Source organism: Panulirus ornatus, chromosome 1 (assembly GCF_036320965.1).
Source record: "Panulirus ornatus isolate Po-2019 chromosome 1, ASM3632096v1, whole genome shotgun sequence".
In the NCBI taxonomy this organism is placed as follows: Eukaryota; Metazoa; Arthropoda; class Malacostraca; order Decapoda; family Palinuridae; genus Panulirus; species Panulirus ornatus.
In genome coordinates this window covers 3,949,578-3,975,962 of record NC_092224.1, presented here as the reverse complement: position 1 = coordinate 3,975,962, position 26,385 = coordinate 3,949,578, and positions in this window count along the sequence as shown.

Here is a 26,385-nt window from a genome sequence, read left to right as displayed (position 1 = left end):
GCTCTTCCCCAATCTGATGCTCTGTACATGCCTTCACCCTCTCAATCAATACCCTCCCATATAATTTACCAGGAATACTCAACAAACTTATACCTCTGTAATTTGAGCACTCACTCTTATCCCCTTTGCCTTTGTACAATGGCACTATGCACACATTCCGCCAATCCTCAGGCACCTCACCATGAGTCATACATACATTAAATAACCTTACCAACCAGACAACAATACAGTCACCCCCTTTTTTAATAAATTCCACTGCAATACCATCCAAACCTGCTGCCTTGCCGGCTTTCATCTTCCGCAAAGCTTTCACTACCTCTTCTCTGTTTACCAAATCATTTTCCCTAACCCTCTCACTTTGCACACCACCTCGACCAAAACACCCTATATCTGCCACTCTATCATCAAACACATTCAACAAACCTTTTATATATATATATATATATATATATATATATATATATATATATATATATATATATATATATATATATATATATATATATATATATATATATATATATATATATATATATATATATATATATATATATATATATATATATATATATATATATATATATATATATATATATATATATATATATATATATATATATATATATATATATATATATATATATATATATATATATATATATATATATATATATATATATATATATATATATATATATATATATATATATATATATATATATATATATATATATATATATATATATATATATATATATATATATATATATATATATATATATATATATATATATATATATATATATATATATATATATATATATATATATATATATATATATATATATATATATATATATATATATATATATATATATATATATATATATATATATATATATATATATATATATATATATATATATATATATATATATATATATATATATATATATATATATATATATATATATATATATATATATATATATATATATATATATATATATATATATATATATATATATATATATATATATATATATATATATATATATATATATATATATATATATATATATATATATATATATATATATATATATATATATATATATATATATATATATATATATATATATATATATATATATATATATATATATATATATATATATATATATATATATATATATATATATATATATATATATATATATATATATATATATATATATATATATATATATATATATGGTGATGTGAGGAGATGGAGTGAGTATTTTGAAGGTAAGTCACTCTATTCCTTGCACGCCTTTCACCCTCCTGCATGTTCAGGCCCCGATCACTCACTATCTTTTTCAGTCCATCTATCCACCTCCAGTTTGGTCTCCCACTTCTCCTTTTTCCCTCCACCTCTGACACATATATCCTCTTTCTCAATCTTTCCTCACTCATTCTCTCTATGTGACCAAACCATTTCAAAACACCCTCTTCTGCTCTCTGAACCACATTCTTCTATTACCACACATCTCTCTTACCCTATTATTACTTATTCGATCAAACCACCTCACACCACATATCGTCCTCAAACATCTCATTGCCAGCACATCGACCCTCCTCCGCACAACTGTATCCATAGCCAACGCCTCGCAACCATATAACATTGTTTGAACCACTATTCCTTCAAACATAGCCATTTTTGCTTTCGGAGATAATGTTCTCGACTTCCACACATTCTTGAACGCTCCCATTACTTTTGCCCCCTCCCCCACCCTATGATTCACTTCCGCTTCCATGGTTCCATCCGCTGGCAAATCCACTCCCATATATCTAAAACACTTTACTTCCTCAATTGACTTGACCATATATATATATATATATATATATATATATATATATATATATATATATATATATATATATATATATATATATATATATATATATATATATATATATATATATATATATATATATATATATATATATATATATATATATATATATATATATATATATATATATATATATATATATATATATATATATATATATATATATATATATATGTATATATATGTATATATTCCTATGAGTCCACGTGGAAAATGAAACACGAAAAGTTCCCAAGTGCACTTTCGTCTAATAATCACATCATTAGGTGAGACACAAGAGAGAAATATGATAGTCAGTTGATATTCATCGAAGAGACGAAGCTATTACGCCATTTTGTAAACATGTGATTATCCAAAACATGTTTTGTTGTTCGCTCATGATACAGCGCTGGTGGCTGATTCATGTGATAAACTGGAGAAGCTGGTGACTGAGTTTCGTAAAGTGTGTGAAAGAAGAAAGTTAAGAGTATATGTGAATAAGAGCAAGGTTATTAGGTACAGTTGGGTTGAGGGTCACGTCAATTGGGAGGTTAGTTTGAATCGATTAAAACTGGAGGAAGTAAAGTGTTTTAGTTATCTGGGAGTGGATCTGGTTTCGGATGGAGCCTTGAAAGCGGAAGTGAATCATATGGTGGGAGAGGGGGCGAAAATTTTGGGAGCCTTGAAGAATATGTGGAAGTCGAGAACATTATCTCGGAAAGCAAAAGTCGGTATGTTTGAAGGAATAGTGGTTCCAACAATGTTGTATGGTTGCGAGGCGTGGGCTATGGATAGAGTTGTGCGCAGGAGGATGGATGTGCTGGAAATGAGATGTTTGAGGACAATGTGTGGTGTGAGGTGGTTTGATCGAGTGAGTAATGTAAGGGTAAGAGAGATGTGTGGAAATAAAAAGAGCGTGGTTGAGAGAGCAGAAGAGGGTGTTTTGAAATGGTTTGGGCACATGGAGAGAATGAGTGAGGAAAGATTGACCAAGAGGATATATGTGTCAGAGGTGGAGGGAACGAAGAGAAGTGGGAGACCTAATTGGAGGTGGAAAGATGGAGTGAAAAAGATTTTGAGTGATCGGGGCCTGTACATGCAGGAGGGTGAAAGGCGGGCAAGGAATAGAGTGAATTGGATCGATGTGGCATACCGGGTTCGACGTGCTGTCAGTGGATTGAATCAGGGCATGTGAAGCGTCTGGAATGAACCATGGAGTGTTCTGTGGGGTCTGGATGTAGAGGGGGATCTGTGGTATCGGGCATTATTGCGTGGCAGCTGGAGACTGAGTGTGAGCGAATGGGGCCTTTGTTGTCTTCTCCTAGCGCTACCTCGCACAACTGACGGGGGAGGGGGATGTTATTCCATGTGTGGTGAGGTGGCGATGGGAATAGATAAAGGCAGATGAATTATGTATATGTGTATATATGTATATGTCTGTGTGTGTATATATATGTGTACATTGAGATGTATAGTTATGTATATTTGCGTGCGTGGACGTGTATGTATATACATGTGTATCGGGGTGGGTTGGGCCTTTTGTTTCGTCTGTTTCCTTGCGCTATCTCGCAAACGCGGGAGACAGCGACAAAGCAAAATAAATAATAAATAAAGATATATATAGATATATATATATATGTATATATATATATATATATATATATATATTTTTTTTTTTTTTTTTTTTATACTTTGTCGCTGTATCATCAGCGAACAACAACTGACTCACTTCCCAAGCTCTCTCATCCCCAACAGACTTCATACTTGCCCCTCTTTCCAGGACTCTTGCATTTACCTCCCTAACAACCCCATCCATAAACAAATTAAACAACCATGGAGACATCACACACCCCTGCCGCAAACCTACATTCACTGAGAACCAATCACTTTCCTCTCTTCCTACACGTACACATGCCTTACATCCTCGATAAAAACTTTTCACTGCTTCTAACAACTTGCCTCCCACACCATATATTCTTAATACCTTCCACAGAGCATCTCTATCAACTCTATCATATGCCTTCTCCAGATCCATAAATGCTACATACAAATCCATTTGCTTTTCTAAGTATTTCTCACATACATTCTTCAAAGCAAACACCTGATCCACACATCCTCTACCACTTCTGAAACCGCACTGCTCTTCCCCAATCTGATGCTCTGTACATGCCTTCACCCTCTCAATCAATACCCTCCCATATAATTTACCAGGAATACTCAACAAACTTATACCTCTGTAATTTGAGCACTCACTCTTATCCCCTTTGCCTTTGTACAATGGCACTATGCACGCATTCCGCCAATCCTCAGGCACCTCACCATGAGTCATACATACATTAAATAACCTTACCAACCAGTCAACAATACAGTCACCCCCTTTTTTAATAAATTCCACTGCAATACCATCCAAACCTGCTGCCTTGCCGGCTTTCATCTTCCGCAAAGCTTTTACTACCTCTTCTCTGTTTACCAAATCATTTTCCCTAACCCTCTCACTTTGCACACCACCTCGACCAAAACACCCTATATCTGCCACTCTGTCATCAGATACATTCAACAAACCTTCAAAATACTCATTCCATCTCCTTCTCACATCACCACTACTTGTTGTCACCTCCCCATTTACGCCCTTCACTGAAGTTCCCATTTGCTCCCTTGTCTTACGCACCCTATTTACCTCCTTCCAGAACATCTTTTTATTCTCCCTAAAATTTACTGATAGTCTCTCACCCCAACTCTCATTTGCCCTTTTTTTCACCTCTTGCACCTTTCTCTTGACCTCCTGTCTCTTTCTTTTATACTTCTCCCACTCAATTGCATTTTTTCCCTGCAAAAATCGTCCAAATGCCTCTCTCTTCTCTTTCACTAATACTCTTACTTCTTCATCCCACCACTCACTACCCTTTCTAAACAGCCCACCTCCCACTCTTCTCATGCCACAAGCATCTTTTGCGCAATCCATCACTGATTCCCTAAATACATCCCATTCCTCCCCCACTCCCCTTACTTCCATTGTTCTCACCTTTTTCCATTCTGTACACATTCTCTCCTGGTACTTCCCCACACAGGTCTCCTTCCCAAGCTCACTTACTCTCACCACCTTCTTCACCCCAACATTCACTCCTCTTTTCTGAAAACCCATACTAATCTTCACCTTAGCCTCCACAAGATAATGATCAGACATCCCTCCAGTTGCACCTCTCAGCACATTAACATCCAAAAGTCTCTCTTTCGCACGCCTGTCAATTAACACGTAATCCAATAACGCTCTCTGGCCATCTCTCCTACTTACATAAGTATACTTATGTATATCTCGCTTTTTAAACCAGGTATTCCCAATCACCAGTCCTTTTTCAGCACATAAATCTACAAGCTCTTCACCATTTCCATTTACAACACTGAACACCCCATGCATACCAATTATTCCCTCAACTGCCACATTACTCACCTTTGCATTCAAATCACCCATCACTATAACCCGGTCTCGTGCATCAAAACCGCTAACACACTCATTCAGCTGCTCCCAAAACACTTGCCTCTCATGATCTTTCTTCTCATGCCCAGGTGCATATGCACCAATAATCACCCACCTCTCTCCATCAACCTTCAATTTTACCCATATTAATCGAGAATTTACTTTCTTACATTCTATCACATACTCCCACAACTCCTGTTTCAGGAGTATTGCTACTCCTTCCCTTGCTCTTGTCCTCTCACTAACCCCTGACTTCACTCCCCAGACATTTCCAAACCACTCTTCCCCTTTACCCTTGAGCTTCGTTTCACTCAGAGCCAAAACATCCAGGTTCCTTTCCTCAAACATACTACCTATCTCTCCTTTTTTCACATCTTGGTTACATCCACATACATTTAGGCACCCCACTCTGAGCCTTCGAGGAGGATGATCACTCCCCGCGTGACTCCTTCTTCTGTTTCCCATTTTAGAAAGTTAATACAAGGAGGGGAGGATTTCCGGCCCCCCGCTCTCGTCCCCTCTAGTCGCTTTCTACGACACGCGAGGAATATATATATATATATATACATATATATATATATATATATATATATATATATATATATATATATATATATATATATATATATATATATATATATATATTTACATATATATATATATATATATATATATATATATATATATATATATATATATATATATATATATATATATATATATATATATATATATATATATATATATATATATATATATATATATATATATACATTTATAAATGTTGAAATAGGCAGCAGTATTATTACACATTAAAATTCTTGAGAAAAATGGGAATGTCTTCAAGTAATGCCATGCAATACTTATATTGTAGATATGCTACCAGCTGTGCTACTTTCATATAAGAAAGCCAATTCTTTTTTTCATTCATTTCAAGCTAGAAGTTTCAGTTTTCTAAATTGTTTCTTACATTTCTCATATGTATATATATGTATGTGTGTGTGTGTGTGCATATGTGCGTATGTATGTGTATGTGTGTGTATGTGTATATGTATATATATATGTATATTATCCCTGGGGATAGGGGTGAAAGAATACTTCCCACGTATTCCTCGCGTGTCGTAGAAAGCGACTAGAGGGGACGGGAGTGGGGGGCCAGAAATCCTCCCCTCCTTGTATTAACTTTCTAAAATGGGAAACAGAAGAAGGAGTCGCGCGGGGAGTGCTCATCCTCCTCGAAGGCTCAGAGTGGGGTGCCTAAATGTGTGTGGATGTAACCAAGATGTGAAAAAAGGAGAGATAGGTAGTATGTTTGAGGAAAGGAACCTGGATGTTTTGGCTCTGAGTGAAACGAAGCTCAAGGGTAAAGGGGAAGATTGGTTTGGGAATGTCTGGGGAGTAAAATCAGGGGTTAGTGAGAGGACAAGAGCAAGGGAAGGAGTAGCAATACTCCTGAAACAGGAGTTGTGGGAGTATGTGATAGAGTGTAAGAAAGTAAATTCTCGATTAATATGGGTAAAACTGAAAGTTGATGGAGAGAGGTGGGTGATTATTGGTGCATATGCACCTGGGCATGAGAAGAAAGATCAAGAGAGGCAAGTGTTTTGGGAGCAGCTGAATGAGTGTGTTAGTGGTTTTGATGCACGAGACCGGGTCATAGTGATGGGTGATTTGAATGCAAAGGTGAGTAATGTGGCAGTTGAGGGAATAATTGGTATACATGGGGTGTTCAGTGTTGTAAATGGAAATGGTGAAGAGCTTGTAGATTTATGTGATGAAAAAGGACTGATGATTGGGAATACCTGGTTTAAAAAGCGAGATATACATAAGTATACTTATGTAAGTAGGAGAAATGGCCAGAGAGCGTTATTGGATTACGTGTTAATTGACAGGCCTGCGAAAGAGAGACTTTTGGATGTTAATGTGCTGAGAGGTGGAACTGGAGGGATGTCTGATCATTATCTTGTGGAGGCTAAGGTGAAGATTTGTATGGGTTTTCAGAAAAGAAGAGTGAATGTTGGGGTGAAGAGGGTGGTGAGAGTAAGTGAGCTTGAGAAGGAGACCTGTGTGAGGAAGTACCAGGAGAGACTGAGTACAGAATGGAAAAAGGTGAGAACAATGGAAGTAAGGGGAGTGGGGGAGGAATGGGATGTATTTAGGGAATCAGTGATGGATTGCGCAAAAGATGCTTGTGGCATGAGAAGAGTGGGAGGTGGGTTGATTAGAAAGGGTAGTGAGTTGTGGGATGAAGAAGTAAGAGTATTAGTGAAAGAGAAGAGAGAGGCATTTGGACGATTTTTGCAGGGAAAAAATGCAATTGAGTGGGAGAAGTATAAAAGAAAGAGACAGGAGGTCAAGAGAAAGGTGCAAGAGGTGAAAAAAAGGGCAAATGAGAGTTGGGGTGAGAGAGTATCATTAAATTTTAGGGAGAATAAAAAGATGTTCTGGAAGGAGGTAAATAAAGTGCGTAAGACAAGGGAGCAAATGGGAACTTCGGTGAAGGGCGCAAGTGGGGAGGTGATAACAAGTAGTGGTGATGTGAGAAGGAAATGGAGTGAGTATTTTGAAGGTTTGTTGAATGTGTTTGATGATAGAGTGGCAGATATAGGGTGTTTTGGTCGAGGTGGTGTGCAAAGTGAGAGGGTTAGGGAAAATGATTTGGTAAACAGAGAAGAGGTAGTGAAAGCTTTGCGGAAGATGAAAGCCGGCAAGGCAGCAGGTTTGGATGGTATTGCAGTGGAATTTATTAAAAAAGGGGGGTGACTGTATTGTTGACTGGTTGGTAAGGTTATTTAATGTATGTATGACTCATGGTGAGGCGCCTGAGGATTGGCGGAATGCGTGCATAGTGCCATTGTACAAAGGCAAAGGGGATAAGAGTGAGTGCTCAAATTACAGAGGTATAAGTTTGTTGAGTATTCCTGGTAAATTATATGGGAGGGTATTGATTGAGAGGGTGAAGGCATGTACAGAGCATCAGATTGGGGAAGAGCAGTGTGGCTTCAGAAGTGGTAGAGGATGTGTGGATCAGGTGTTTGCTTTGAAGAATGTATGTGAGAAATACTTAGAAAAGCAAATGGATTTGTATGTATCATTTATGGATTTGGAGAAGGCATATGATAGAGTTGATAGAGATGCTCTGTGGAAGGTATCAAGAATATATGGTGTGGGAGGAAAGTTGTTAGAAGCAGTGAAAAGTTTTTATCGAGGATGTAAGGCATGTGTACGTGTAGGAAGAGAGGAAAGTGATTGGTTCTCAGTGAATGTAGGTTTGCGGCAGGGGTGTGTGATGTCTCCATGGTTGTTTAATTTGTTTATGGATGGGGTTGTTAGGGAGGTGAATGCAAGAGTTTTGGAAAGAGGGGCAAGTATGAAGTCTGTTGGGGATGAGAGAGCTTGGGAAGTGAGTCAGTTGTTGTTCGCTGATGATACAGCGCTGGTGGCTGATTCATGTGAGAAACTGCAGAAGCTGGTGACTGAGTTTGGAAAAGTGTGTGGAAGAAGAAAGTTAAGAGTAAATGTGAATAAGAGCAAGGTTATTAGATACAGTAGGGTTGAGGGTCAAGTCAATTGGGAGGTGAGTTTGAATGGAGAAAAACTGGAGGAAGTGAAGTGTTTTAGATATCTGGGAGTGGATCTGGCAGCGGATGGAACCATGGAAGCGGAAGTGGATCATAGGGTGGGGGAGGGGGCGAAAATCCTGGGAGCCTTGAAGAATGTGTGGAAGTCGAGAACATTATCTCGGAAAGCAAAAATGGGTATGTTTGAAGGAATAGTGGTTCCAACAATGTTGTATGGTTGCGAGGCGTGGGCTATGGATAGAGTTGTGCGCAGGAGGATGGATGTGCTGGAAATGAGATGTTTGAGGACAATGTGTGGTGTGAGGTGGTTTGATCGAGTGAGTAACGTAAGGGTAAGAGAGATGTGTGGAAATAAAAGAGCGTGGTTGAGAGAGCAGAAGAGGGTGTTTTGAAGTGGTTTGGGCACATGGAGAGATGAGTGAGGAAAGATTGACCAAGAGGATATATGTGTCGGAGGTGGAGGGAACGAAGGAGAAGAGGGAGACCAAATTGGAGGTGGAAAGATGGAGTGAAAAAGATTTTGTGTGATCGGGGCCTGAACATGCAGGAGGGTGAAAGGAGGGCAAGGAATAGAGTGAATTGGAGCGATGTGGTATACCGGGGTTGACGTGCTGTCAGTGGATTGAAGCAGGGCATGTGAAGCGTCTGGGGTAAACCATGGAAAGCTGTGTAGGTATGTCTATTTGCGTGTGTGGACGTATGTATATACATGTGTATGGGGGGGGGGTTGGGCCATTTCTTTCGTCTGTTTCCTTGCGCTACCTCGCAAACGCGGGAGACAGCGACAAAGTATAAAAAAAAAGAAAATATATATATATATATATATATATATATATATATATATATATATATATATATATATAATATATATTTATATATATATATATATATATATTTTTTCTTTCTTTTAAACTATTCGCCATTTCCCGCGTTAGCGAGGTAGCGTTAAGAACAGAGGACAGGGCCTTTGTAGAATATCGTCACCTGGCCCCACTCTGTTCCTTCTTTTGGAAAAAAAAAAAAAATATATATATATATATATATATATATATATATATATATATATATATATATATATTTTAATTTCTATCCCTTTCTCCCTCCAACACCATATTACTTAATCTACCCACCACCCTCCACCACCTGATTACCTACTCTACTTTCCTCCGTTTACCACCAGATTACGTACCCTCCCTTGCTCCCTCCAATATCAAATTCTTACCTATCCTCTTTTCCTCCCTCAACCACCAGATTATCTACCGTATCATCCTCTTTACACCGCTAAATTACCTATTCCCGCGTCCTACATCCTTCTTCTCTTCCACATCAAATGACGTACCCTCCCTTTCCCACTCCACTACTAGATTATTGACTCCCCCTTCCCCCCTCCACCACCAATTACATATCCTCCTTTCTTCTCTTCGCCATCAGATTACCTATCCATCCTCTCTTCCTCTGCCATAAGATTGCGTTTCCTCCCTTTCTCGCAACACCACCAGGTTATCTACCCTATCTTTCTCCCTCCACCACTAGATTTCCTACCTTCGTTTCCTCCTTCCAGCACCAGATTGCTTACTCTACCATCCTTCCTCCATAAGATTACCTGCCCTCCCTCTCTCCCTCCACCGCCAGATTGCGTACCCTACCCTCATCATTCCACCTCCAAATTATATACTCTCTCTTCGTCCATGCACCAAAAGATTACCTACCCTCCCTTCCTATCCTACCTTTGTCACTCCACCATCAGATTACATTCCAATCCTTTCATCCATCCACTATCAGATTACTTACCCTCCCATACTCCTTCAACCACCAGATTCCCGACCTAACTTCCTCCCTCCACCACCAGATTACCTATGTGCCTTCCTCCCTTCAATAGTAGATTACCTATCCTCATTTTCTTTTTCACCACCAGATTACCTACCAAACCTTCCTCCTTTCACAACCAGATAACCAACCCTACCTTTCCTCCCAACAGCAACATATCACTTTCCCTCAATCCCCCCCCCCCCACTTCCACCAAGATTATCTACTCTCCCCTCCTCTCTCCAGCAGTTGATTATCTACTCTATCTTTCTCCTTCCACCACAAGATTGCCTACCCTCCCTTCCTCATTCTTCTATCAGATTACCTACCTATCCTTTCTCCCTCCACCACAAGATTGCCTACCCTCCCTTCCTCAATTTTCCATCAGATTACCTACCATCTCTTCTTCCTTCCACCACTATATTACCTACCTTACCTTTCTTTCTCTACTACCAGATTACCCATCTTACCTTTCCTCCTCCATCACCAGATTACTTACTCAACTTTCCTCTTTCCACCACCAGATTACCTAACCACCCTTCCCTCCACAACCAGATTACATACCATCTCTGTCTCCCTCAACCGCCTGATTACATACCCTACCTTCCTCCCTTCACCACCAGATTTCCTACCTTCCCTTCCTCCCTCCAACACCAACATATCTACGCCGCCTTCCTCCCTCCATCACAAGCTTACCTTCCCCATCTCCCTTCCTCCATTTCCAGATTACCTAAACTCGTTTCCTGTTTCCAGCACAAGATTTTCTATCCTACTCTTCTCCGACACCACCAGATCACGTACTCTTCCTTCCTTCCTCTACTACCAGATTACCCATCCTACCTTCCCCCCGAACCATCAGATTACCTACCCTGCCTTCCTTCCTCCAACTATCAGATATTCTTTCCGCTCTTCCTCCCTCCACTACCAGATTACTTACCTTCCCTTCCTCCGCCACCAGATTACCTACCCTTTCTTCCTGCTTCCACCACTAGATTACGTACCCAGTCTTCCTCCCCCCACCACCATATTACCTCTCTCCTTTCCTCTCTCCGCCACCAGATTACCAACTCTCTTTTCCTCCCTTCACCAAGAGATTATCCATCCCTCCCTTCTACATCCAACACCAGATTACTTACACTATATTCCTTCCTGCACCACTAGATTACCTACTCCTTCCTCCCTCCACCACCAGATTACATACCGTCTTTTTCTCCTTCCACCAACAGGTTACTTACTCTCCTTTCCTACCTCCACCACCAGATTACCTTCCCAATATTCTTCTCTGCACCACCAGATTACCTACCGAGCATTCATCCTTTCACCGCCAGATTACCTACCTTCCTTTCCTCCCTCCTGCAACAGGTTACCCAAACACCCTTTTTTCCTCCACCACCTGATTATATACCTTACCTTCCTCCCTTCACCACCAGATTACATACCCTACCTTCCTCCCTCCACCAACAGTATACGTTCCATCGTAACCTCTAGATAATGTACCTTGCCTACTTCCTTGCACAACCAGATTATATACCTTACTTTCCATCTTCCAGCACCAGAATATGTACTCTCCCTTAATCCCTTCACCACCAGATTACCTTCACTTCTTTCCTCCTTCTACTATCATATTAATTACCCTCCGTTCTTCCCTCCAACACCACAGTACCTACTCTACCCTCCTCCCTCCACCAACAGATTACCTACCCTCCCTTCCTCCCTCCACCACCAGATTGCGTGCCCTACCTTCCTCCGTTCACCACCAGATTACTTACCCTCCCTTCTTTCCTCCACTATGAGATTACCTACCCTGTTTTCCTCCCTCCGCCAATAGATTATATGCCCTATCTTCCTCCATACACCGCCAAATTACTTACCCTCGCTTCCTACATCCACCAACAGAGTACATACCCTTCATTATTCTCTCCAACACTAGATTACCTACCATTCCTTCCTCCATTAACACCTAGATAACCTACTTTCCCTTCTTTCCACCACCACTGTATTATCTAACAGCCCTTGCTCCCACCACCACCAGATTACTTACCCTCTCTTCTTCCCTCCACCACCATATTATATACCCTCATTTTCTCTCTTCACTAACAGATTACCTACCCACCCTTTCTCTCTTCACCATCAGATTACATACCCTACATTCCGCTCTCAACCATCAGATTACGTTCCCAATCTTCCTCTCTCCACCACTACATTAGCTAAATTACCTTCCTCCCTCCACCACCTGATTCCTACTCTATCTTTCTACCTCTACCACAAAATTACTCAACCTCCCTTCCTCCCTCCACCACAAGATTACCTACTCTACGTTCCTCTCGTCACCATCAGATTACCTACCTTACCTTCCTCCCTCCACCAAAAGATTACCTACACTATTTTCCTCACTACACCTTAGATTACCTACCCTTCCTTCCTCACTATACTATAAGATTGTCTACCCTGTCTTCCTTCCTTCATCACCAGATTACCAACCCTCGCTACCTACTTCCAGCACCAGATTATCTACCCTACCTTCCTCCCTCTACAGGATTACCACCCTTCCTCCTTCCACCGTCAGATTGCCTATCCTACCTTCATCACTCCACCACACGATTACCTACCCTCTCTTCCTCCCTCCACCCGCAGATAATCTACCTTACCTCCCTCCCTCCAACACCAGATTACATTTCCTGCCCTCCTCCCACCACCTTCAGATTATATACCTTACTTTCCTCCTTCCAACACCAAATTAAGTACCTATCTTCCTCCCTCCACCACAAAATTACCTACCTGCCTTCCTCACTCCACCACAAGATTACCTACCCTCTTTTTCTCCCTCCACCACCAGATTACCTACCTTTCCTACCTCCTTCCCATACCCGATTACCTACATTATCTTCATCCTTCCACAACCAGGTTCCCTACATTTCTTTCCTCCCTCTATCACCAGGTTCCCTACATTTTCTTCCTCCCTCCATCACCAGGTTACCCATCCTACCTTCCTCCTACCACCACCAGATTACGTACCCTCTTTTTCTTCCTCCACCAACAGATTACTTTCCCTCCCAATTTCCCTCAACCACGAGATTACCAACCCTACCTTCATTCTTCCACAACCACGTTAATTACCCTATTATCCTCTCTCCACCACCAGATTACCCACTCACCTTTTTTCTTCTACCACCAGATTACCTATCCTACCTTCCTCCTTCCACCACAAGATTACTTACGCTACTTTCCTCCCTCCACTACCAAATTACCTACTCTCCCATCATTCCTCCACCACCAGCTTACCATCACTCCCTTCCTCCCTCTGCCACCATATTACCTACCTTCCTTCCACTCTCCACCACATTTTACTTAATTTACCATCCTTTCTCCCCTACTAGATTACTTACCGTTCCTTCCTCCTTCCACCAACACATTAACTACCCTCCCTTCCTCCTTCCACCATAAGATTACCTACCCTACCTTTCTCCCTCCACAATCAGATTTCCTACCCTTTTCTCCTCCCTCCACCACCAGATTAACTTTCCTCCCTTCCTCCCGCCACCAACAGATTATCTACCCTATCTTCCTCCCTCAACCTCCCTATTACCTACCCTCACTTTCTGCTTTCACCACCAGATTACCTACCCTACATTCCTCTCTCCAGCACCATATTACCTACCCTCACTTTTTTCCTCCACCACAAGATTACCTACTTATACTTACTCCCTCCACCTCAAGATTACCTACCATCCCTTACCTTCTCCATCACCAGTTTACCTACCCTATCTTCCTCCCTCCACCAAAAGATCACCTACCCTCCTTTCCTCTCTCCACCACTAGATTACCTTCCCTCCCTTTCTCCCTCCACCACCAGATTACCTACCCTCTTTTCTCCTCCACCATCAGATCATCTACCTAACCTTCATCCTTTCCCAACCAGATTACCAGTCCTACATTCCCCCCCTCTACCAATATATCACCTTTCCCACCACCACCAGATTACCTATCCTTCATTCCTACTTGCAACACCAGATTATCTAACCTACGCTCCTCTCTCCACCACGGGATTATTTACCCTCCCTTCCTGCTCCTACCGCCAGATTACCTACCCTACCTTCCTTCCTCCACCACCACATTACCTACCGTCTTTTCCTCCCTTCACCATCAGATTACTCATAATACCTTCACCCTTCACCACCAGATTACTTACCCTACTTTCCTTCCTGCTCGATTAGATTACCTACCATACCTTCCTCCTTCCTCCGCCAGATTACCTATCCTTCCTTACTCCCTCCACCATCAGATTATCCGCCCTCCCTTCCTCCCTACACTTCCACATTCAATAACCCCCCTTCCTCCATTCACCATTAGATTATCTATTCCGTATTTCTCCTTCTACCATCAGCTTACCAACCTTACCATCCTCCCTTCACCACCAGATTACCAACTTTACCATCCTCCCTTCACCACCAGATTGCCTACCGTATATTCCTCCGTCACCCACCAGATTACCTATCCTACCTTCCACCCTCCACCACCAAATTACCTACCCTATCTTCCTCACCCCACCATTAGAATACCTTCCCTCCCTTCACCCCTCCACCTGATTACCTGCCATGCTTTCTCCCTTGAGCACCATTTTACCTACTCTACCTTCCTCCCTTTACCACATGATTACCTGCCCTCCCTTCCTTCCTCCACCACCGGATTTTATATCACTACTTCATCTCTCCAACAGCAGATTACGTACCCTACATTCCTTCCTTCACTACCAGAATACCTACCCTCTTTTCCTCTCTACACCACTAGAATACCTAACCTCACTTCCTCCCTCCACCATTAGATTACCTAACCCCACTTCCTCCGTCCACTACCAGATTACCAACCCTCTCTTCCGCCCTCCAACATCACATTACCTACTCCAACTTCCTCTCTCCACCACCAGAATACCTCCCTTTCCTTCCTCTCCTCGACCTTTACCACAGGATTGCCTACCCTCCTCTCCTCCCTCTACTACCAGATTACATACCCTCCCTTCTCCCCTTTACCACCATATTACCTACTCTATATTCCTCCCTCAACCACTAAGTTATCTGCCCTAACTTCCTTTCTCCATCACAAGATTACATACCTTACCTTCCTCCCCCCACAACCAGATTGCCTTCATTCCCTTCCTCTCTTCACCACCATATTTCCTACTCTCCCTTCCTCCTTCCACCTCCAGATTACCTACTCTATCTTCCTCAATCCAGCACTAGATTCCCTAACCTCGCTTCCTCCCTTCACTACAAGATTACATGCCCTCCCTTCCACCTTCCACCACCAGATTACCTACCCTACCTTCCTCCCTCCACCACCAGATTAACTACCCTCTTTTCCTCCCTCCTCCACTAGAGTACCTACTCTCCCTTCCTCCCTACACCAACGGATTATCTAACCTATCTTCCTCCCTGTGCCTCAAGATTACCTACACTTCTTTCCTTCCGCCACCACAAGATTACCTACCCTCCCTTCCTCTCTCCACCACCAGATAATCTACTCTATCTTCTCCCTTCACCATCAGATTACCTACACTCACTTGTTACTTCCTCCACCAGATTACCTACCCTTTCTTTCCCCTCTGCCTCCAGATTACCTACTCGCCCTTCCCCTCTCCACCACCAGATTGCCTTCCCTTCCATCCGTCTTCCACTAACAGATTACCTACTATACCTTCCTCCATCCACCATCAGATTGACTAATCTGCCTTACTTCCTTCACCACCATATTGGTTAACCTTCCTTCTTCCCTCCACCTCCAGATTACATATTCGATCTTCCTACATCTACCACCAGATTGCTTACACTCCCTTTCTCCTTCCACCACCAGATTATCTACGCTACTTTCTTCCCTCCACCACTAGATTACCTACAACCCCTTCCTCCCTCCACCACGATATTACCTACCTTACCTTCATCTCTCCACTAGTAGTTTACCTAACCTCCCTTCCTCTCCCCACCACCAGATTACTTTCCCTCCCATCCTCCCTCCACCATCAGATTTCCTATCCACCCTTTCTCCCTCCACCACCAGATACCTACCTTACCCTCCTCCCCCACCACCAGATTACCTATCCTCCCTTCCTCCTTACACCACCAGATTACTTACCCTTCCTTTTTCCTTCCCCCACTAGAATACCTTTCCTACTTTGAACCCTCCATCACAAGATTACGTACATATCTTCCTCCCAGCACCCAGGTTACCTATCCTACATCCACACTCCGCCACCAGATTACCTATTTTCTTTTCCTTCCTCCACCAACCGATTATCAGCCCTCTCTTCCTACCTTCACCACCAGATTAACTACCATATATTCTTTCGTGTTCCATCAGATTACCTACTCTCCACTCCTCCCACCACCGCCAGGTTACCTGCCCTAGTTTATTTCCTCCACCACCAGATTACCTACTCTCACTTCCTCCCTCCATCACTAGATTACCTAATCTACCTTTCTTCTTCCACCACCAGATTTCCAAGACCTCCTTCCTCCCTACACCACCACATTATCTACCCTACTTTCCTCCCTACACCACCACATTACCTACCCTACCTTCCTCCCTGCATTACCCGATTAGCTTCCCTCCCTTCCTCTCTTCACCACCAGATTACCCACCCTACCTTCGTTCCTCCACTACCAGACTACGCACCTTTCCTCCCTCCCTCCACCACCAGATTACATACCTTCCCTTCCTCCCTCCACTACCAGATTACATAACCACGCTTCTCCCCTTCACCACCGTATCACCTACTCTATATTTCTCCCTCAAGTACCAAGTTATGTGCCCTACCTTCCTTCCTCCACCACGAGATTACATACCCTACCTTCCTCCCCCCCACAACCAGATTACCTTTATTCCTTTTCTTCCTTCCATGACCATATCACTTACTCTCCCTAAATCCCTCCACCACCAGATGACCTACTCTACCTTTCTCCTTCCACCACCAAATTACCTACCCTCCCTTTCTCCCTCCACCACCAGATTATATATCGTACCTTCCACTCTCCACCAACAGATTACTCTCTTTTTCTCCCTCCACCACTAGAGTACTTACCATCCCTTCCTTCCTCCACCACCGGACTATATACCCTATTTTCCTCCATCCGTCACCAGATTAACTTCCTTCACCACTAAATTACCTATCCTCCCTTCTTTTCTCCACCACCATATAATCTAGCCTATCTTCCTCCCTGCAATATCAAATTACGTACACTCGCTTCCTATTTCCACCACCAGATTACCTTATCCACCTTCCTCTCTCCACAACCAGATTACTCACCCTCCTTTCCTCCTTCCACCACCAGATTACTTCCCTACCCTCCTTCCTCCACCACAAGATCACCTACCCTCTCTTCCTCCCTCTTCCACAAGATTACCCAAACTTTCTTTCTCCTTCAACCATCAGATTACATACCCATTCTTTCTCCCTCCACCACAAGTTTGCTTACCCTCCCCTCCTCACTCTTCCATCAGATTTCCCACCCTCCCTTCCTCCCTCCACTACCAGATTACCCACCTTATCTCCCTCTCTCTTCCACCAGATTGCGAACCCTTCCATCCTCCCTCCCTCTTTTACCAAATTACATACCTTCCCTTCCCCCTTCACCACCAGATTACCTACCCTACATTCCTCCCTCAACCACCATATTACATATCCTACCATCCTTCCTCCACCACAAGATTACATACCCTACCTTCCTGCCCCCAGAACCAGATTTCCTTCATTCCCTTCCTCCCCCGCCACCAAATTACCTACCCTACTTTCCTCCTTCCACCACTAGATTACCTAACTTCCCTCCTCCCTCCACCACCAGATTACCTACCCTTCATGTTTTCCTCCACCACTAGTTTACCTACCCTACCTTCCTCCCTCCACCACCAGATTAACTACCCTCTTTTCCTCCCTTCACCATTAGAGTACCTGCCCTTCCTTCCTCCCTCCACCACCAGATTAACTACCCTCTTTTCCTCCCTTCACCATTAGAGTACCTGCCCTTCCTTCCTCCCTCCACCACCAGATTAACTACCCTCTTTTCCTCCCTTCACCATTAGAGTACCTGCCCTTCCTTCCTCCCTGCACTACAAGATTATCTACCCTATCTTCTTCCCTCTTCCTTCAGATTACCTTCCCTCTTTTCCTTCCTCCACAACTCGATTACATACCCTCTCTTCCTTCCTCCACCACCAGATAATCTATCCCATCTTCCTCCCTTCATCAGTAGATCACCTACACCCACTTCTTACTTCCACCACCAGATTGCTTACTCTAGCTTACTCCCTCCACCACCATCTTGGTTACCCTTCCTTCTCCCTTCCACCACCAACTTACATATCCTATCTTCCTATATGCACCTCCAGATTTCTTACCCTCCCTTTCTCCTTCTACCACCAGATTATCTATCCTACCTTCCTCCCTTCACCAGCAGATTACCTACAATCCCTTCCTTCCTCCAGCACACTATTACTTACCATAACTTCATCCCTCCACTAGTAGATTAACTACTCTCCCTTTCTCCCTCCACCACCAGATAATGTACCCTATCCTTTTTCTTTCACCACCAGATTACCTACACTCGCTTCTTACATCTACCACTAGATCATCTACCCTATCTCCCCCATCTACCTCTAAATTACCTACCCACCCTTCCTTTCTCCATCCCCAGATTACATACCTTACTCCCTCTACTACCAGATTGCCTACCCTCCATTCCACCTTTCACCATCAGATTACCTACCATACCTTCCCCCCTCCGCCATCAGATTGCCTAACTTACCTTACTCTCTCCACCACCACATTGGTTACCTTCCTTCTTCTCGTAACCACCAGGTTACATATCCTATCTTCCTACATCTACCACGAGATTGTCTACGCTCCCTTTCTCGTTCCACCACCAGATTATCATCCCTACTTTCCTCCCTCCACCACCAGAATACCTACCATCCCTTCCTCCCTCCACCACAATATTACCCACCTTACCTTCATCCCACCACTTGTAGATTATCTACAATCCCTTCCTCCCTCCATCACCAGATTACCTTCCTTTCCATCCTCCCTCCACCAACAGATTCCCGACCCACCTTCCTCCTTTCACCACCAGATAACCCACCCTGCCTTCTTCCCCCACTACCAGATTACTTACCCTCCTTTCTTCCTTCCACCGCCAAATTACCTTCCCTCCTCCACCAGAATAATTACCCTTCCTTCCTCCTTCCACCACTAGATTGCCTACGCCACTTTCCTCCCTCCATCGCAAGATTAAGTACCTACCTTCCTCCCAGCACCCAGATAACCTACCCTTCCTCCATCCTTTACCACCGGATTGCCCAATCCCCTTACTACCTGCACCTCCACATTACCTACATTCCTCTCATCCATGCACCACCAGATTACTTATCCTACTTTCCTTCGTCTACCACCAGATTACCTACCCTACCTTCATCCTTGCAAAACAAGTTTACCCATCCTACCTTCCTCCCTCCACCTCCAGATTACCTTCCCTCCCAACCTCCCTCCACCTCCAGATTACCTTCCCTCCCAACCTCCTTCCACCTCCAGATTACCTTCCCTCCCAACCTCCCTCCACCTCCAGATTACCTTCCCTCTCAACCTCCCTCCACCTCCAGATTACCTTCCCTCCCAACCTCCCTCCACCACCAAATTATCTACCATTCTTTCATCCTTCCACAACCAGATTACCTACCCTGCCTTCCGCGCAGCACCACCAGATTAACTAATCTACCTTCCTCCCTCCATCACCAGATTACCTACTCTCTTTTCTTTCCTCCTCCAACAGATTACCAACCCTTCCCTCCTACCACCACCATCAGATTACCTAACCTATATTCCTTCCTGCACCATCAAATTACCTGCTCTCCACTCCTCCCACCACCGTCAGATTACCTACCCTAGTTTATTTCCTGCACCACCAGATTGTCTACTCTCAACTCCTCCCTCCATCACTAGATTACCAATCTACCTTTCTTCTTCCACCACCAGATTTCCAATACCACCTTCCTCCCTACACCACCACATTATCTACCCTACCTTCCTCCCTGCACTACCCGATTAGCTTCCCTCCCTTCCTTCCTTCACCACCAGATTACCTACACTACCTTCGTTCCTCCACTACCAGATTACGCACCTTTCCTTCCTCCCTCCACCACCAGATTACATACCTTCCCTTCCCCCGTCCACTACCAGATTACATAACCACGCTTCCCCCCTTCACCACCATGTTACGTACCCTCTATGCCTCCCTCAAGCACCAACTTATCTGCCCCAACGTCCTTCCTCCACCACAAGATTACATACCCTATCTTCCTTGCCCCCACAATCAGATTACCTTCTCTCCTATCCTCCCTCCACCACCATATTACCTACTCTCCCTTAATCCCTCCACCACCAGATGACCTACTCTACCTTTCTCCTTCCATCACCAGATTACCTACCTTCCTTTCCTTCCTCCACTACCAGATTACCAACCCTACCTTCGTACCTCCATTCCTCCCTCTACCGCCAGATTACCTACTCTTCTTTCATCCTTCCACAACCTGATTTCCTACCATATTTTCCTCTCTCCATCACCAGATTACCTACCCTACCTTCCTCCCTCCACCACCCGATTACCTACTCTCTTTTACTCCCTCCATCAACAGATTACCATCCCTCCCTTCCTACCTCCACCACCAGATTACCCACTCTCCCTTCCTTCCTCCACCACCAGATTACCCTCCCTCCCTCCCTCCCTATGCTACTAGATTACTTAATCTACCTTTCTTCTTCCACCACCAGAGTACCCATCCTACCACCACCTCACCTATCCTATCTTCCTCCCTACACTACCAAATTAGCTTCCCTCCCTTTCTCCCTCCACCATCAGATAACTTACCTTCTCTTCTTTCCTTCGCTACCAGATTACTTACCCTCCTTTCCTCCTTCCACCACCAGATTATCTACCCTACCTCCCACCCTCCACCAGATTACTTACCTTCTTTCCCTCCTTGCACCACTACCCTCCCTTCCTCCCGCCACCACTAGACTACATACCCTATCTTCATCTCTACGCCTCCAGATTACCCACCGTCATTTTCTTCCTTAAGCACTAGATTACCTACCCTCCCTCCACCACCAGATGCTAATCCCTATCTTCCTCCCTTCACCACCAGATTACCCACGCTCGCTTCCTACTTTCATCACCAGACTACCTAACCTACCTTCCTCTCTCCACCACCAGATTTCTTACCCTTCCTTCCTCCTTCCACCACCAAATTGCCTCCCTACCTTCATCCCCCCACCACCAGATTACCTATCCTCTCTTCTTCCCTCCGCCGCAAGAGTAGCTACCCTTCCTTCCTCCCTCCACCATTAGATTAGTTACCTATCCTTTCTCCCTCCACAACAACTTTGTCTACCCTCCCTCACAACCCTTCCACCAGATTACCTACCCTCCCTGCCTCCCTGCACCACCAGATTACCCAGCAGATTGTTTACCCTATCTTCCTCACTCTGCCTCCAGATTACCTACCCTTTTTTCCTCCCCTCACCACTAGATTACCTACCGTCTCTTCCTCCCTCCATCACCAGATAATCTAACCCATCTTCCTCCCTTCACCACCAGATTACGTACACTCGCTTCTTACTTCCACCACCAGATTACGTACCCTTCTTGTCTCTCTTCATCACCAGATTATGTACCTTTCCTTCCTCCCTCCACCACCAGATTTCCTATTCCATCCTCCTCCTCCACTATCAGCTTACCTACTCTCCCTTCCACAAAAAGATTACCTATCCTTTCTTCCTCCCTCCACTACCAGACTACCTACCCATTCTTTCTCTAACCACCACAAGATTGCCTACTCTACCTTCCTTCCTCCACAACCAGATTACCCACCTTACCCTTCTTCCCCCACCACATGAACATCTACCCTGCCTTTTTTTTCGCCACCACCAGATTATATAGCCTCATCTTCCCCCTCCTCCCCCAGATTTCCTGCTCTCCCCTCCTCTCTTTGCCACCTTATTATTTTCCTTACATATCTCCCTCAGCCACCAGATAATATACCCTACCTTCCTCCCTTCATCTCCAGTTTACCTACCCTTCTTTCCTCCCTTCATCTCCAAATCACCTATCCTACCTTCCTCCCTCCACCACAAGATTCCCTTCCCACTTTTTCCCCCCTCCACCACTAGATTACCTACTCACCCTCACTCCCGACACCACCAAATTACCCACTTTCGCTTCCTAATTCAAGCACCAGATTACCTACCATCCCTTCCTCCTTCCACCACAAAATCACCTACCTTTCCTTCCTTCCTCCACCACCAGATTACCTTTCCATCCTTTCTCCCTCCAGCACCATATGGCCTTCCCTACCTTCCTTCTTACACCACCAGATTACCCTCATACCTTCCACCCTGCACCACATGATTACGTACCCCTACAAATCTCCCTCAACCACCAGACCACATGCCATACCTTCCTCCCTTCATTACCAGATTACCTACCCTTCCTTCCGACCTTCATCACCAAATTACCTAACCTACCTTCCTCCCTCCACCAAAAGATTATCTACCCTATCTTCCTCCCTCCACCACCAGGTCACATACCCGCGCTTCCTACTTCCATCAGCAGATTGCCTACCCTCGCTTCCTACTTCCACCACCAGAATATCTACCCTCCTTCCCTCCCTCACAACAGGATTACCTACTTTCCCTTCTTCCCTCCACCACCAGGTTACCTATCCTACCTTCCTCCCTCTACCACCAGATTACATACCCTACCTTCCTTCCTCCACTATCAGATTTGCTTCCCTCCCTTCCTCCCTCCACTACCCGATTACCTACCTTCCCTTCCTCCCACCACCACCAGATTTCCTATCCTTTTGTTCCCATTTCCAACACCAGATTACCTATCTTACCTTCCTTCCTCCACCACCACATCACCTACTTTCCTTTCCTATCTCCACCACCAGATTACCTACCCTCTTTTCATCCCTCCAATAACAGATTACCTACCCTACCTTCCTTCCTCTACCACCGGATTATCTACCTCTTTACTGCCTCCACCGCCATATTACTAATCCTACATTCATCCTTCCACAATCAGGTTACCAACCTTCCTCCCTCCACCACCAGATTATCTGCCCTCCTTTCTTCCCTCTATCAGCAGATTGCTCCCTCAACCACCACATTACTTACCCTACCATCTTCCCTCCAGCACTAGGTTACCTACACCCTCTTCTTTCCTCTACCATCTGATTACCTACCCTACCTTTCTTCGCCACAACATTACGTAACGTCTTTTCCTCCCCCCACCAACAGATTACCTACCTTACTTTCCTCCCTCCACCACCAGATTCCTTACCTTACCTTCCTCCCTTCACCACCACATTACCTACCCTCCCTTTTTCCGTACACCTCCAGATTATCTACCCTCCTTCCCTCCATCCGACACCAGATTATCCACCCTCCCTCCCTCCATCCACCACCAGATTACTTACCGTACTTTCCTTCCTCCACCACCAGATTCCCTAAACTCCTTTCCTATCTCCACCACCAGATTACCTACCCTCACTTCACCACCAGATTATTTAACCTGCCTTCCTACCACGAGTAGATTACCTAACCTTTCTTCCTCCTTCCACCAACATAATACATGCAATACCTTCCTCCCTCTATCACAAGATTACCTATCCACCCTTCCCCCCCTACACCAATAAACTACCTACTCTAACTTCGTTCGTCCACCACTACCTTACTCCATCCACCACCAGATTACTTACTCTCCCTTCCTCCCTGCACTTCCAGAATATAGAAGCTCCTTCTCCCCTTCACCACCATATTACCTACCCTATACTCTTCCCTCAACCACCATATTACTTACCCTACCTTATTCCTTCTATCACAAAATTATATGCCCTACTTTCGTCCCCCCCCCTACCAGATTACCTTTACTCTCTTCTTCCCTCCATCACCATATTACCTACCCTCCATTCCTCCCTCCACTACTAGATTACCTTTTCTACTTTTCTCCTTCCACCACCAGGTTACTTTCAATCTTTTTCTCCCTCCACTACATGATCACCTACCCTCCCTTTTTCCCTCCACCACCAAATTACCTACCCACTTTTCCTCCCTCCACCACTAGATTATCTACCCTATATTTCTCCATCTTCCACCAGATTACCTACCCTATTTTCCTTCCTCCACCACTAGATTACCTCTCCTCACTTCCTCCCTTCACTACCAGGTAATTTACCCTACCTTCCTTCAACCTCAGATTACCTACACACGCTTCCTACTTCCACCACCAGATTATATACCCTTGCTTCCTCTCTTCGCCACCAGATTACTTACCCACTTTTTCCCTCCGCCACCAGGTTTCCTACCCTTCCCTCTTTCCTCCACCACCAGATTACCTACCCTTCCTTCCTCCCTTAACCACAAGATTACCCATCTGACCTTCTTTCCTCTACCACCAGATTACCTATCATTCCTTCCTCCCTTAACCACAAGATTCTCCACCTTAACTTCCATCCTCCACCACCAGATTACTTACCTTTCCTTCTTTCCTCCACCACCAGATTACCTTCCCTCCTTTCCCCTCTGCACCTTCAGATTTTCTACTCTCCCTTCCTCCCTTAACCACCAAACATTTCTCACTCAACCACCAGATTACCTACCCTCTCTTCCTCCCTCCATCCACAAATTACCTACCCTACCTTCCTCCCTCCACCACAAGCTTACCTACACACTCCTCCCTCCACCAACAGATTACCTACCCTCACTTACTCCCAACATTACCAGATTATGTACTTTATCTTCCTTCCCCCACCATTACCTACCATCGCTTCCTGCTTTCAGCAGCAGATTACCTATCCTACTTTCCTCCCTCCACCACCAGATTACAAACTCTCCCTTCCTCTCTCTACCACCAGATTACCTTTCCTCCCTTCCATCCTTCACCACCAGATTACCTGTTCTACCTTCCTTCCTCCACTACCAGATTACCAATCCTCCCTTTCTCCGTCCACCACCAGATTACCTACTTTCTCTTCCTCCCTCTACCATCAGATTACCTACCTTCCTTCCTACTTTCACCATCAGATTACCTACCCTACCTTCCTCCTTCCACCACCAGATTATTTACCCTATTCTCCTCCCTCCACCACTAGATTACCCACCCTATCTTCCTCCCTTCACCACTAGGCTATCAAACTTCCCTTCCTCCCTCCACCACCAGATTACCTACCCTCTCTTCCTCCCTCCAAAACCAGATTACATATTTCCCTTCTTCCCTCCACCACCAGATTACGTACCCCTCCTTCCTTCTTCCATCGCCATATTACTCACCTTACCTTCCTCCCTCCACTACTAGATTACCTACCTTCCTTTCCTCCCTTCACCACCAGATTGCCTATCGTACATTCCTCCTTCAGCCACCAGATTACCCACGCTATCATCCTCCCTCCACCCACCAGATTCCCCACCTTCCTTCCGCCCTCCACCACCCGATTACTTACCTTCCTTTCTTCCCTCTACAACCAGATTACACACCTTTCCTTCCTCCCTTCACCACCATGTATATTACCTTCCCTCCATTCCTCCCTCCACCCCCAGATTACTTAC